Source organism: Accipiter gentilis, chromosome 11, assembly GCF_929443795.1.
Source record: "Accipiter gentilis chromosome 11, bAccGen1.1, whole genome shotgun sequence".
In the NCBI taxonomy this organism is placed as follows: domain Eukaryota; kingdom Metazoa; phylum Chordata; class Aves; order Accipitriformes; family Accipitridae; genus Astur; species Astur gentilis.
Window position 1 is genome coordinate 18542681 of NC_064890.1, and position 15944 is coordinate 18558624.

Below are 15944 nucleotides of genomic sequence, written 5' to 3' on the forward strand. Positions count from 1 at the left end.
ATCTCTTATATTTTGACCAAATAGGCCTCAGATGAGAGAACATTCTGTTACTTAATTGTTCCTGCAAATTCTATTATTCTCTTTGGGGATGATATAATAAATGAAAGAACTAAAGTTGTGTTCCTATCTTGGCAAACAAAGACACGATAAATCAGTATCCATGAAGAAACCTGACAATTAAAATTATAGAACAAAATCTTGGTCTGTGGATCATCAAGGATTTAATTCTTTTCATTCAATGGGCTTGAAAAATTAAGAAGTATTTACATTAGCTGTAAGGGCTTTAATGATTCAACGTTCTATTTGTCAACTTCATAAAAATGCAATGATCAATGTAAAGACTTAAATCACGGCACAGAAAATAGATATTAGAGTATTTTATAGCATCTGTTTGGGGTTTTTTTATTTGCATAAATGCTCTACTGATTATTGTTATATATCCTATGTGCATGTTTAAACTGATGATACTTTAATTTACTTCAAATTGTGTTAACATGAATGAGAAGGTATTTTAAGATGCCTTTAATTGAGTTCAAATTGGTTGACTGGACATAAAATGATGTTAAATGAAATTTTAGTTTACAGCTAAGTAGTTTATTATTTGGCTGTAAACCAAATTGGCTCCAATTGTTACAAGTTAAACATCAAAACAAGTGAAGGTGAAAATGAAAAGCAAGTTAACTGCTTTTGGTGTGTGAATTCACATTTTTAGCTTCTGTTTGTACTGTACTTGTTGATAATATCAGTACAACGAACTTAAGAAAAATAGCTTAGATGAGAAATTAGGTTTATGACCATGATAATAGAGTTATTTTAGGTGCAGTGAACATTTCTGACTTTACTGAAGTAGAGGCTTCTTTAAGAGTAAATATATCAATATCTACATAATATTGAACATTGTGATCTGAACCCTTGGTATTGTTTCATGCATGGTAACTATATACAGATTATGGAGGAGAGGAAGAAGATGTATGAATTACTGTTTCATCTAAGTACCCTATGGGCATAGTTATAGCTAGTTGTTCTCTGCTTTGCACATTCTATCATGCTTACTCCTGCAGAAATTAAGTGTGAGAAGTAGATGATAGCATTAGGAAGGCATGGGACTCTGGAGGGACTGATGACTTTTCCTGTCCTTGGTCAAACTGTACTTACTTTCCATAATGTGGGAGAACAAGGAAGGCCACATCATTGCTAAAAGGTGGCTCTTGCGTTCCCTAGGGGCACACTCTGACACTTACCACATCAGTTTCCCACATTCACTACTCTGGAGTATCCTGTCAAGTAGACACTGTGGAGATTCCACTGTTTTTTTAAAAAAAATTCTTTGTGAAAATTGGGATTTTATTGCAAATTGAAAATTTAGAAATATAAAAATAATCTGAAAATAATATTCTCTCTTTTTACCTTGGAAGGATTATAGGCATTATTAGATTCAGTTGGTTTAGATGTTAGATGTTTACCCAATTGCTGGCATTATAATATTAAAATAAATAGAATAAAAGGTGCTTTTATAGTGTGAACTATTAGGCTTCTGTTTTATTAGCACTAGACAACTTTAAATTGAGCTGTACAATGCAATTTAGTACAAATTCACTAAACAACTTATAAGAAAGGGATCTAAATTTTTTTCAGTAATAGGCAGACTTATCAGAATCTACCCTGCAATGTAAACCTCAGTCCAAATACATTTCTATCCATAGTGTGCAGAAATACCAGCAGCCTGTTTCTTGTAGGACCTCTAAGCAGGTAGACCCTGGTATGCCATACATTTCGAAGATATACTCTAAACTATACTAAGATGACCTTACCACAATGAAAGATGTTATACCTCTGTCTCCATCTACTGCACTGGGCTTTGCCAGCACCTCATGAGAGGAGGTTAAACAGAGAGGGTGGTTATGAATGCACCCTAGAATACTATAGCATCATGTGCTCTAAGGAAAAAAGATTTATAAGTAGCCTAAATACAGATTACATATTAAATGCAGAGCAAATTCAGGCTGCCTCTGAGGATAATTGTCATGCCAGACATCGAATTTAAGGATCGTTCTGGATTAAAGCTACTCATAAGACTGGGCAGCTTTGTTAAAAACTACAAGTAACACATGTGATGAACATTCTTTAAAATACTTCAACACATTGCTATTGCATTCTAGGAACTGTATTCGGAATGCACATCCTATGCATATTAGAAACTCCAGTTTTTCAGAATAATACTTGAAGAGGCTGAAACATTTTTTTTTAGCTTAGGAAAATTTTTCAATACTGTCTGTGGTTATTTTCTTATTGCAAGCCTATTTTATAAATCTGTGAAAGGGTTAAAATGGATGTAATTCTGATAGCATATAAGGAATCGGTTTTTATTAAACAATTTCATTCAGTAGAAGTGTTTTGTTATTAGAACACACATTGTAACCCTTTTTATAAAAATTAATGTGTAAAAATGATACAGTAAGTTACAAAATAATGAAAATGCTGTTCCAAGCTGTAGCAATAATAGTTGCAAATTTTCAAATTTTTATTGTAATAGTTCTGCTCATGATACTGAAATATGAGCTGTATTGCTCTTTCTTCTATAATAACTCTATAATTTCAGATGTTTATAAACCAGTCATAAAAACTCTGCTTCTGGTTGTCTTGGCATATGTAGTTCAAAACTGAATAGAAAAGGAAAGAAAAGAAAAACTTACTAGAACTGGTTTGGTTGCCTTTGATATTAAAGTTTTTTCCTAACACGATCAATAATCCTCACTGCTGGAGGAATGATTGGATAAAATACTACCTCTAAATGTGTATGTACAGGATCTGGCCTTGAACTTTGGTATAGGCTATAAATACAGTCTGTAGTACCAGATGAATAAATTTTGGTTTTATTTTGGTCTTACTGTCTGTAATATGAGAATTTAGACAGTATCTGAATTGAAATAATTTGTGCTTTTGGCCTGACCCATTAACAAACATTTCTGATGTTTAAATAAAAATTCTAAGCTGATAATAATTCCTTATTTACAATAAGTGTATGAAAGTCCATTTAGCTGGCAAGTGGAATCACAGTTATGAGAGTTATTTTCTTTGTCCACAATTGGAAGTATTCTATTTTTAGGATTCATCCTTTGAAATTTTGTGTAAGATTTTGTTTTGTTTTGTTTCCCTAGGTGCTTATACTATACATGCTATACTATACAAGCTTCACTTTTCCTGTATTTTTTACTGCTTTGCTTTGTGAAGAAAACATGATCAGCTATCTTAAATTTTATGCCAAATTCTGCTGCAGTCGTTCCAATTTTGTAACCTTAAAAAAAGAGGATTGTTTATTTTTCAGCTTGAACCTGGATCTGGCATCTTCAAAGTTAAAAATGAAAACATCTTTTTTTTTTTTTTTTTTTTTTTAACTTAACATATTTATTGGCCTGTTTTTGTTTTTTTCTTCTGAAGTAATCATTCTACCTTGTTGTTAAGAACTTCATATTAAACTAAACTCCTATACACCTGCAGTGAAATGTAAAGAAAAGACTTCCCATATTCATAGAAAATACGAACATTCCCTTATCCATTCACACAAATAATCTGCTGTGATTTAAATTACTGTTTTTCAAATTCAGATAAGTAATTAGTAATAAAATACAAATAATAAAAGTTTTACTGAAAATACAATTTTTTTTCTACAGAAATATTTTAAGGAAAAATATGTGTGTAAAATTTTGAGGTTTAATAAGTTCACAACCAATTATATTTCCAGACTTAATGGGTTTTTGGTGAAAAAATAATTATTTGAATTATATTTGAAAATATGTAAAAAAATCTTACTGTCCTTAAGCAAAGCCATTGATTTTATAACATAATAAACTTTTAAACAAAAAGAAGTGAACAAATATAAATAGTTTTCAATAACACAGGATTTACAAATTAGGCTACATTTTTAACATTTGAGTAGAAGTAAAGATCTAGACAAACCAGTCTGACTACTGCAATAGTTGACAGCTTTGGACCAGTACTTCTCATAAGCGAATGTTTCATCCCCTGTATTACACACATGGAAATCCAGTCAGTACTCAAAAGCAGAGTTGTCTGGCAAATGACCAATTCCATGCAAAGACCGTTACTGCTATATTACAAATCAGAATGTATTTCTAAGTAAAATGTTACAGCAATTCAGGCTGACATTTATATACCAACAAATCATTCAGTATAGTCACTACAATGTGTACTTAGTCTTTTTTAAGTTTAGTAAGTCAGTTGCTGTGCTTTTCAAACCTAAGTGATCCAAAGAATCTTCATATTTAGGAACAGATGCCCACACACACACTATCTTTTTTTGTTTTTTAGCTTGGTCATTCTGTCTAAATATACTTGCAAACTTCAATTTCAAATTTGGATTTTGCTTCATCAGTTCCATTCTGTGTTATTAAAATTTAAATTTGGATTTTAACAATACTTAAAACTGTCAACTTCCTCTGTGTTTAATGTCATGATCCTGCAGTTCCTTCTTCTCCACATAGCAGAGAACCAATGCAGCTAGTATCTACCTCTGGTTTCTGCTCTAAGCTTCACTATACCTAGAAGCTTACTATGGTTTTCAAAATAATAGACACAGGTGGCACAATTAAATTTTATTGAATTACATTAAATTGACATATATACTACCCTATAACTTAACAAAAACCCGCTTCATGTACTGGTAATAGCTCATTTATAATCACAGTAAGCAAAGAGAATTGTAGTGATTAAGCCTTCAGAGAACAAGAAATCATTACACTGTCCATTTTCAAGGTCAGCTTTTGATCATCTCCTTTGTATTCACCATGACAAAGGGTATTTCTTTATTCAAAGTTTTGATGTGATGGAGCAAACGGTTGGTAGGGGCTTCTGGTTTCTCAGGCCAATTTTCTACTATTCATATAAAGTTTTTTTCACAAGCACACTGGATTTCATGTTATAAGACATCAGGGTGTTTGCTCTGGAGACACTGTAAGTATATTGCTCTGAAACCTATTACTCTGATGCTTAGAAATTTTAATAGAAGAGAATCACTCACTGTATATCTTTGCAATGTCTATGATAGGAGAATATTTGACAGGAACCAGAAATTAGAGGGTATTGTGTCTTTGTGAAGTATTCTAATTTGTATGGGAAAACCTTCCTTGAGCAAAATGTCCCAGATTTTCTAGTGTACAATGCTAAAAAAACAGAGGCAAGAGAGAGGTGAATTTGAATCCCAAAGAGGCCATCTGTGCAGTCCCCAGCCACACACACTCATATGAATGGGATTTCAGTATATATAGCTGCTATAAAACCCGATCATTAGGTAACTGTGTATGCATCCCAGCCTGGTATTTACTACTTCAGACATTTGAGAAGCAGTATGGATGGAAGGCAGCCAGACATATATTTAAACAGATTTATCTCCTGCCCATTTATGATGGGGTCCTTCTTCTGGTATTCTTCTGGGAAAGGGATTTAAATCCACAAGGAGAGAGATGCAGTTGTCCAAAAATCCCACAGGAAAGTAGGGAGATTACATTGGCATATTATTCTGTCTTGACCAGTGGAGTCTGAAAATATCCACAGTAATCTTTATTACAGCTGAGGAGTTTTCCTATTGATAAAGAAACAAACTTATCATCTTCCTTTCAAACCTTACCAAGTTGCTCACCCCATAACGTGATTCTTCACTTTATAGGAAGGGAAGGGTTTATTTACAAACTACCACGTAAGTGTACAGAAATTGAAGTGTATCAAATCAGTTCAGGTCCTTCCTCATTTATTACCTATATAAGTTTAGGTATGATTTCTTTTCTGCCCCAAATGATTTTAATTTGGATAGCATCATGATGTACATTGCAACTTACTGAACAATTTAATTATTAAAATTATATAGATATTAAAATACTCCTTCGAGCCATGAATAATAAATAAACAGTGTTTATTTGTACCTTAGAACATAAATGTAAACCTAGCATTTCATTATACCTTTAACTAAGAATTTATTTTTATTTTCATGCTAATATGTTCCACTATTTCAGTTAAAAAACAGAAAAATTATTGTGCCCAATTTTTCCAGTTAATTAGCAAGCAGAAATCTTGATGAACAGCAGGTATTTTTATGTTACCCATGAATAGTTCTATCTACTGTGCATGCTTATTTCTATTATCTTCTCAAAAATCTATGAGCAGAAAGCAGCTGCATGCTGGGTTATTGACAGGATTAAAGGAATCACACAGATAAAAGAAAACAATGTGCTTGGGGAAATAACTCTTTTTGCCCATAAAATATAAATCACATATTCATAATTGGAAAGTGCTTTGGGATTTCTGTTCTTTGTACACTACATAAGTATCTGCAGTGCTACTGCATTTCTTGAATAGAAAGGAAAAAAGTATTTTTAAAAGAACCATAAGAATATGTTCTTGATTTTTCCTTTACCTTGCCTATGCTATGTGCTACAATGTCACTGAGATACTGTACTTGCTTCTCAAAGCAAGTTCTGTAATATCAGAATTCCATGAACTTTTCAAAGTATCATCAAAGAGGCAGTAGTTTATCTTGCCAGAAATGCACAAAGCCAAGGTAAGGCTGTGCAGACCCCTTCAGAAAAACCACCTAAGTTATTTGTTTCATTTCTCATAAGAGTATTTAATCATTTATTTGTTGACATCTATAACAGCTCTCATTAAAATCAAAATTATCTTCCCTGAGCGTCTAGCAGTGGAATTACCACTTCAGTTAATATTGACTCAGTAACTTCATGGAAGTCATTTGAAACAATCACTGGGCAAAATGTGAAACAACTAGACCTAAGAGCAGCATCTGGACCCAGGACTATCTCTTCCTAAGAGCCTTCTATAATCTGTGAGCAAAGTCGTCACTATTTTTACTTTCCCTCTTACACTGGGCAAGTTGTGCATTCTTTTGTGCATTCTTTTCTGCAGAGCTCAATAGAAGCTCTGAAGCCAGCTGCTGCCTCACCGTGCTGGGGCCGTGGGCAGCCTGCTGGGGAGGGCACTGGGGAGTGTTGGTTTCAATTCTTTCAAACAGGAGGGCGAAATGAACTTGGATCTCACCTATTTTGGGGTAATGTTTCAACTGGTAAAGTATAATGTGCAAGCTCTGCAAAGCTATCACTGCCACTCACTGCCTGCTGTGTTTTAGAAGAGTAGGTCCGTCTGAGCTTTCAGAAAAAAGAAAAGGCTCAGCTGTGTTCCTTTGAAAGAGGGATCAGAAGGAGATGCAACCATTAGACAAGTAAGCCATAAAGATGGACAACAGTTAAGACTCCATCCTGTCCTCAGGATGTCCCTGCTGGATGGCTATAAGTAGATCCCCTTTCAGCAGCGTGATTTCTCTGGGGGCTGTTCTGCCACCTATAACCTTTTCTGTGTATTGTGTATGGATCCTGTGATTCCAACATAGGGCTCTGCATTTCAGACAGCTCATAAAGAAAAAGTAGGCATTTGAATCCCTGATATGGCACTTAAATCCCTATTTAGAAGTAACTCGGGTACCTAACTTTAAGCACTCCTCCCTTATTATTCTTTTTCTTTCTTTCTGTGTCTTTTCTTTCAAATGTCAATTTTTACTGTAAGTTTTGACTGCAGGAACACACTACAGTTCCACATTGTTAGAAACATATCAGTATTTTCATAAAAAATAAAATATAACTTTGAGTCGTTTATAACAGAGTTGTAAAAAATGAGCTTCAGTAGAAACATGATATATATATGGCCTGCTTGGCCCAAGGGGAACACAATGTTCAGTAAAGCAGCATGTATTTTTTCCTTCACAGAATGTGTTTAGGTATATGTGGTGAGCTTTTTGAGGTCACCAAAAATGGAAGAGTACCAGTGACCAGAATACCTAATGAGTCAATCCACCATAGTTTGCTGATACCTTCAACCTTGACCTAAAATAGTACAGGTCATTTTCCTAACAAAGCTACCCAGTAGTGCAAAATAATCCCTGTTTCTTGTTGGACTCTGTAATGGGTGAATTTAATGAACTGTTCACTGAGATCACCAAATATACGTGACCTTGAACAGATTTTATATAAGGAATCCAAAGCAGAAGAATAACTACAGGAAAATAAAATGCAGTATGTCCCCATATCAGACTTTCAGAGATTTTCATACCAAACTGACATTAGTTTCACATGTGATTTGGAAAGCAGACTGACAAGTTCCTGCTTAATTCCTGGATTGGTAGAAATGGATCTCTAGAAAGTCTGTCTTAACCCTGGGAGAATTCTCCCATGAGAAAATGAAGGGGAAAGCAGTAGGCTGTTTTTCTCAGACTCCCCAGAAGGTCTGGTGCCTGATGATATTTGCACCCTTGTGCAAGTTCTGGGCATTACTGATGAATTTAGGATTCTGCAAGGCAAGGTATTTGGGCAAGCCAGAAATTCTAAATTATGCTACAATCTATCCTATCCTTTACAGCACACCAAAAAAAGCCCAGAATACAAAGATGAGTTAAGTCTGCCTTTACCTTGTCTTCCCTGTAGCTGCATACTGTCTGCATTATGAGAACATAGTCTTACTCAATGTGCTTTAATAATGTAAGAAATTACATGAAGAACTGTTCTTTGTTTTATACACTAAAAAAAATCCTATTAGCTAAGATTGATAAAAACAATTAAGCAATTAATAATATTCCATACACATCTCAATCCTAATCAGGTCTAAAAGAATCATGTACATTCTGCATCACACTTTGACTTCTAGTAATTTGGGCTCACACTTTGACTATTAGAAATTTGGGTTTATGGCAAATCCCAGGAAATCCCACAGGCTCAGCTATGTAGTCAGCTGTTTCTCCCTACTTCTGATTTTGCAGAAGTCTTTCTACACATATCCAACACAATCCTGCTTCTGTCATAAAAGAAGCTTGGCTGACATGATTCCGTTCTTAGTGGCTTAATGTTACCTCCCTGGTTCTCACCAGCACAAGTCTCTTACTATGTCCCCTCTTCTATTTCTCTCATTAAGAAATCTCCCAAGAAGCACTGTAAGGTACTGGCCAGAGGGGATTAAGCAGGAGCAGGCAGAATAGAAATGTCTGTGTGAAAGCCTCTTCTGACAGCCTGTTATTCCTGGGCTTATTCTGCAAGAGTAGAGATGCACTCTAAAATACAATACAAATAATTGATCTGAAGACGTCTCTGGCATGTGAAACTCAAGTTTTTCACTGAATTGGTCACTTCCCATGTTTATAGAGAAATCCAACATCCAACATTAACGTGAGATAATCTTTCTACTCTCCTGTCTTTTGTGTAGTGATATCAAAGAAGCCTGAGACTACAAAAAGTTATGACATCAATACTCAGGTTATAAATTCTGTTGCAAGAGTCAATAAATAATTCAGGATTACATTTGGAACTCAATTCTTAGCACACCATGCTGTGCTTGTCACACTCTCTTTTGGTGATGGTGGTGGTGTGGCAGTAGGGAAGCCTGGTGGCACTTTTTTTTTTAAGCTTTGCAGGAATCATGACAGTGCTGTTGCATGGTGAAATGGGAGGCTTTACTCTACTCTGTAGGACTCTGAAAAAATGGCATTTCTTTACACAATTTAATCAATTAGCATTGGTCAGAAAATGAGGAAAAACTCAGGCTGGTAATTGAAAGAAATTAATTATTAGTCATTTGTCCTGGTTTTGACTGGGATAGAGTTAATTGTCTTCCTAGTAGGTGGTACAGTGCTATGTTTTGAGTTTAATATGAGAAGAATAACACACTGATGTTTTCAGTTGTTGCTAAGTAGTGTTTAGTCTAAAGTCAAGGGGTTTTCAGCTTCTCATGCCCAGCCAGCAAGAAGGCTGGAAGGGCACAAGGAGTTGGGAGGGGACACAGCCAGGGCAGCTGTCCCAAACTGGCCAACGGGGTATTCCATACCATGTGACATCATGCCCAGTATATAAACTGGGGGGAGTTGGTCAGGGGTGATCACTGCTGGGGAACTAACCGGGCATCGGTTGGCAGGTGGTGAGCAATTGCATTGTGCATCACTTGTATATTCCAGTCCTTTTATTATTATTATTGCCATTTTATTATTGTTATTATTGTCATTGTTAGTTTCTTTTTTTCTGTTCAATTGAACTATTCCAATCTCAACCCACAAGTTTTACTTTTTTCTCCCAATTCTGTCTCCCAACCCACTGGGGGGGGGGGGGGGGGGGGGAGGGGAGGGCGGGACTGAGTGAGTGGCTGCGTGGTGCTTAGTTACTGGATGGGGTTAAACCACAACATCATCTCAGAAAATGGGGAGTCAGGGTACAATGACCTAAAGGTAACTTAAGGCTAGACCCTGGAATAAGTTTGCACCAATGTGCATGGGTCAGATGTGATAGATGAATAGATGATCTGAGCAAGTTAATGCAATATTGTTACGTGCACTGAACTTGTTAAATATAACAGTAGGAAGAATGACAGATTCAGATTCGGATATTCAGATTAAATCCACACTTTCTCTATGACTCTGTAAGAACTTTAACTGTTGAAGCCTGCCAGTACGTAAAGAGAGAGACAATGTTGCTGGAATACAACAGGGCAAGAAGTATATATGTCCTGACACACATACTAGAACCTTGCTAGAATGAGGACAGATATCACATTGCTTGAGAATCCTATGAAAGGCTAAAAATTGAAACAATTATTAGAAAGGACATCCCACAAAAATTTTGATTGCTGATTCAGAGTGCTTTGGGAATATCCGTAGGGAAGTGTTACATAAAGCAAGCCCCAGAGAATTAAAATAAATGGACTGAAAGAACAGGACGTGAAAAAAAAAGGAAGTATTAAACATTCTCTGCAGAACTCTGTAAAACAATAGGTTGGTGTAGAAAGATGACAATGGTTACTGGATTTTAAGATTCTGTTTCAATATGTCTAGACTTCTTCACACATAGAGCTTTGTAAACCCAAAGAAATAGCACTGAAAGCAATGATGATATGCATTATAAAATTATGTGAGCCAGAAGACAATTGCGTCTAATATTTTCATCCTGGCACAGGAGAACTGCTAACAAAGATTTCTAAGCCAGTTCCAGCAGATGGAATATATACATGTAGGATACTATGGGCCCATCACACGGTCGAACCAAAGAACTGACACTTTTCTTCAGTGAGAAAATGCTTAGAAGTTGCGAAGTAACTGTGGATGTGGTAGACTGTAAAAAATAAGCACCATGTTTATTGGAGATGGTGTATGTTGACACAAGTACAATAACTCTGAGTCTACAGATAACTAAGGTGAAAGGTGAGAATTTCATTTCATTAAGCAGCATGGGAGGAGAGAGAGAAATTTACTTGTTTTCTAGAGCTTGGACTCCTAAGTACTTCTTTGAGTACCTAAGTGGAAGATATTTTGAAATAATGACAACAAAGTACTAACTCTTTTGATTCCTAGCAGGACTGCATAGAGTCTTTCATATTTTCTCATATTGGGTGTCCATGGCAAGGTTTTGGTAGCAGGGGGGAGTGCAGGGGTTGTCTCTGTGAGAAGAGGTCAGGGGCTGTCCTGTGCTAGACACAGCCCAACCAACCGCAGGCCACAGCTGAGCCCATCAGCAAAGTTGGCAGTGCCTCTGTGAAAAAGTATTTAAGAAAGGGGAAAAAAAATGAGGGACAAGCAGAGAAGGGAGAAAAAAAGACTGCTGATCAGCGGAGGGAACATAATGGTCAAAGGAGGTGCTCCAGGTGCTGGAGAAGGTATTTCCTGCAGCACACAGAGGACTCCACACCGGAGCAGTTGGTTACTCCCAAAGGAACTGTGGCCCATGGAAGACCCACACTGGAGCTGATTTTCCCTGACACGTCTGCAGCCCATGGAACACCCCATGCTGGAGCATGGGAAAGAGTGAGGAGGAAAGAGAAGCAGAGAGAAATGGCTGTGTACTGACTGCAACCCCACACCCCAGTCCCCCGGCATGGCTTGGTGGGGGGCAAAAGAGTCTGGAGTGAAGGATTGAAGTGGAGCCTGGGAAAAGGGGAAGGAAAGGTGGTTTTGTATTTGTCTTCTTGTTTCTCACTACCAAATTCTAGAATTAAATATCCACTTTAATTGGCAATAAATTAAGTCAATTTTCTCCAAGTTGAGTCTGTTTTGCCTGCAACAGTAACCAGCAAACAATTTCCCTGTCATCATTTTGACCCACAAGTTTTATCGTTCCTGTGGGTTTTTTTCTATTTTCACCCCTCATCCCACTGATGAAAGGAGGGAGGGAGCAGCTGGGTGGCAGTTTGGCTATTAACCAAGGCTAAGCCACCTCCTTTCTAGACAAATTCAAGTCTATACTTGTTAGCATTGCCTAAACATGCATGTAGTTACCTCAACACTACAAAAAAGAATGGTTTTGTGATACACATTTTTGTTTGTTGCAAATTTGATTGCAGTAGAGGTTTTTTGATGACTTTAAATGATAACATATTTTCTAGAGTCACATACATACACTGCAAGTTCTCAAAAAGAAAAAAAATATTTCATGGAACCTGTCAAAAATCTTTTAAGTAACTCCATCTCTATATGAAATGCAATATGACTGTAACTGTTGACAGAATGGAACCAACCTCTGCAGCGCTCTGCAGCAACTTGTTGCTTTGTTCCTCCAGTACATTCATCTGGAAATTCTCCAAGATGTCAACCACATCTGTGGTGACTGGGGATCTGTCATTGAAAAATATTCAACATGCTGCAGACACAAGCTATTTTCCCTGTCAGAAATGCCAGCTCTAGCTGATGTATCAACTACTACACTTAGTCATAAAAAAAAGTTTTGAAAAAAGAAATAAAAATATTGATTAAAAGGCAGTGGGGGTTACATGTTTGTTGCATAGTATATCTTGGGTTTTAAGAAAAAGATACCGAAGTAAACAATGTTCTCCATTTCACTGACATTTATGGACACAAGGCACACATCTTCAGGTGTCTGGATAACTGGCATTAGCACTGTGCAAATAATTGTGGAGTTTCTTTGTTTAGTTTGGTAACTATATTTATACTCATATACATATATATATACTAACAGAATTACTTGAATTAGAAATATGGAACTTTTGTGGTAAATCATATAAATCACATTTCTTATACATGTAAATCATATATCTTATTCAAAATAAATGTTTTGTTTGGCTAACAGCTAATTACTTGTGTATAAAAACAATCAAATGGTTTCATTGCATAATGGGCAGGGAAAGACATGAATGTATTAGAACCAGCCACCCAACCCAGGAAGGAGAGGGCAGCTGAGGCTATGCCATGTCTAGCTATACGATTCAGATGTTCCCATGGAAGGTAAGGGATACGGACTAAAATCACCCACTTGTGTTATTAAAAACAAAGATTTACAACAACTCTGGGTTTGCTCTTTCTCAACCCAGTGAGTGGGCTAGCCACTAGACTATAGAGCATTCTCAAGCAGGGATATTTTTTGGTTCTTGCTGCCAAAGAAGTCCTGCTTTAAAGAAAATATTCCAATTCCCATTTGTTCAAACTAAATCTGATTATATAATGTAGCAGTAAGGATAGAGGGGAAAAGCCCTTTACGTTGGAAAACTGGATTATTCAAATCTATTCAGTGTTTAAGAGGCAGTTGGACAATGCCCTTAATAACATGCTTTAACTTTTGGTCAGCGCTGAAGTGGTCAGGCAGTTGTATTTGATGATCATTGTAGCTTCCTTCCAACTGAAATACTCTATTCTATTCTATTCTATTCTATTTCTGAAGCTGAATTCCTTCTGTACTTCAGATAGATAAACACTGTAACTACCACAACAGCTCTGTTTTATTAACAGTACCAAAATAACAGTGTAAATCTAGTTCACCTTTATAATAAAGCCTTTTCTAATTGTAATTTTCAAAAAGTCCTGACTACTTGAATATTTCTAAAATCACACCTTTTTTTCAGACAAAATTATTTGCAAAACTTCACTGAGATTTGCGATGAGTTTCAGGCTGACCAAAATTTAATTTCTTGGAAAGTGAACCTTTAATTAAAAAATGTTCATCCAACTATGCTGATAATGAAGACATATGTTCTCAAAAACTCTTGATAGTTTTCAAGGCTCACAAAATATTATCCTGTCTTTATTTTTTAGTGCCAGTTACATTTTTTTTCTTAAAAGTCACCTTCCACATTTTTAATTGTTTTAAAAAATTGTTTACCACTGCACAGCTGTCTTCATTTCATGTTGCTGGAATAATGTGTAATAGGCATGCTGATGCTAAATGACCTGGTGGTTTCATACATCCAGTTGTCACTATTAGTAAGTCACAAATTGCCAACTGTTACCACATTATAAAATCCCAAAGTACAGTCAAATAGCTCTGGTATCTAAGATACCAGTGCGTGGTAACTTTTGGCAGACACTGTTTAATAGCTCTCAAAAATCCCAATAATTATTACTTACCCTGCTATCACAATTGATATCCCTGCTGGCAGGGAAAAGAAGCCAAAACCAAAGTAGGCATGGAATCCAAACTAACTCCACATTCTTCAAGTCTAAAGTCAACTCAAGCTGGAAAACATTGGAATTGTTCCCTGATGCTGTCTGTTTTCTGTATAAGCACAAGTTCTCATGTTTTTAGGCTTTACCTGTCACTTTTGAGGAACATTAATTTATCTTTAAATTAAACTCAGTGAAAAAGGGGGTTATTCTTATGTGATAATGTTTAGAGGAGCATCTTGACTCTGTTACTGAAGACAGGTCACTTGATGACTGTCGTCAAAGGACCTCAGTATTTGACAGTCACCTTCTAAATGATTCTGAGCAAAAGCAACCTGCCCTTACTCCATTACAGACTGAACAGCTGATGTGACTCAGTATTTTCATTCTAGGAGCAACCACTTCTCTTGATTTCATTGGTTTCAAAATAAACAAGAAAATAAAACCATCATAGAAAACATGACATACAGTGGTCCAAATTCCTATCTAAATGTAGTGTCCTGTGCCACACAGAATGTGGCTTCTTAACAGATGCCATAGGTCTGCATCTGGCAGGAAAGTAAATTGTGGAGGAGTATGGACAATCACAGTGAAAAGTTTGTATACATATGTGACAGCAGACTAAAACAGGACAGCCATTCATCCTACCTCTCTAATGGAGTCAGTTCTTCCCATGTCAAGGTTTGCTGAACATTTTAGGAAGCAGCTCCTGAAACTTCACAGTATTCAGTATGTCATAGTAGGGTAAAAAGATTTGAGATGGTTCATTTCAGGCTGACTGAAATGTGGGGTGATGAGGAGCTGTTTCATGAGCCATCCAATCATCCATCCTACAGGGACAGCAATCTGTTGTTGATGCAGTTTGAGGCAGACATAGAGCAGTAATGCTGTTGGCATCCACTTTTAATCTGTGACCACATAAATCTGAGGTCTTAAGCTTTACTCATTAGAGAGGTTATGCAGCTCTCTAACTATACTGGCATTGAAGGTGCTTAGAAAAACAATGCTCAGATGTGCACAATTATTTCTCATCAAGACAAGCTCATAATTTTTGTAACTCTGTTATATCCAAGGGAATCGTGCCTGCAAGTAATTTGTCTATCCCATTCAGTTCAATTCAAGGTCTAAAGAACTACAAAGACAATGGGGAAATTATGTATACTGGGGTTGACTGATGGCCGAATATAGAGAGGAAAAAAGGACAAAGAGTATCAGGCAAAACCTAGCTGAATACAATTTGGTTTTAAGGATAATTGATGGAAACTGTTAGAGTAAAGAAATTTATGTAATCCTTAAAAGCTGTTCTAATAATGGGGACAGTAAGGCAGGAAGAATTATTGGTGTTTCAATCTCCAGGTGTATTATATGAAGACAATTGCAAGACAATAGAGACATACAGAAACATTTACAGGTGGTTTTCTGCTAACTTTAATTTTATGCTCGCAAATATATAACTAAAGAATATTCCTTACCAAAAAGGGATTGAGCACCTGGAGCCCAGGGA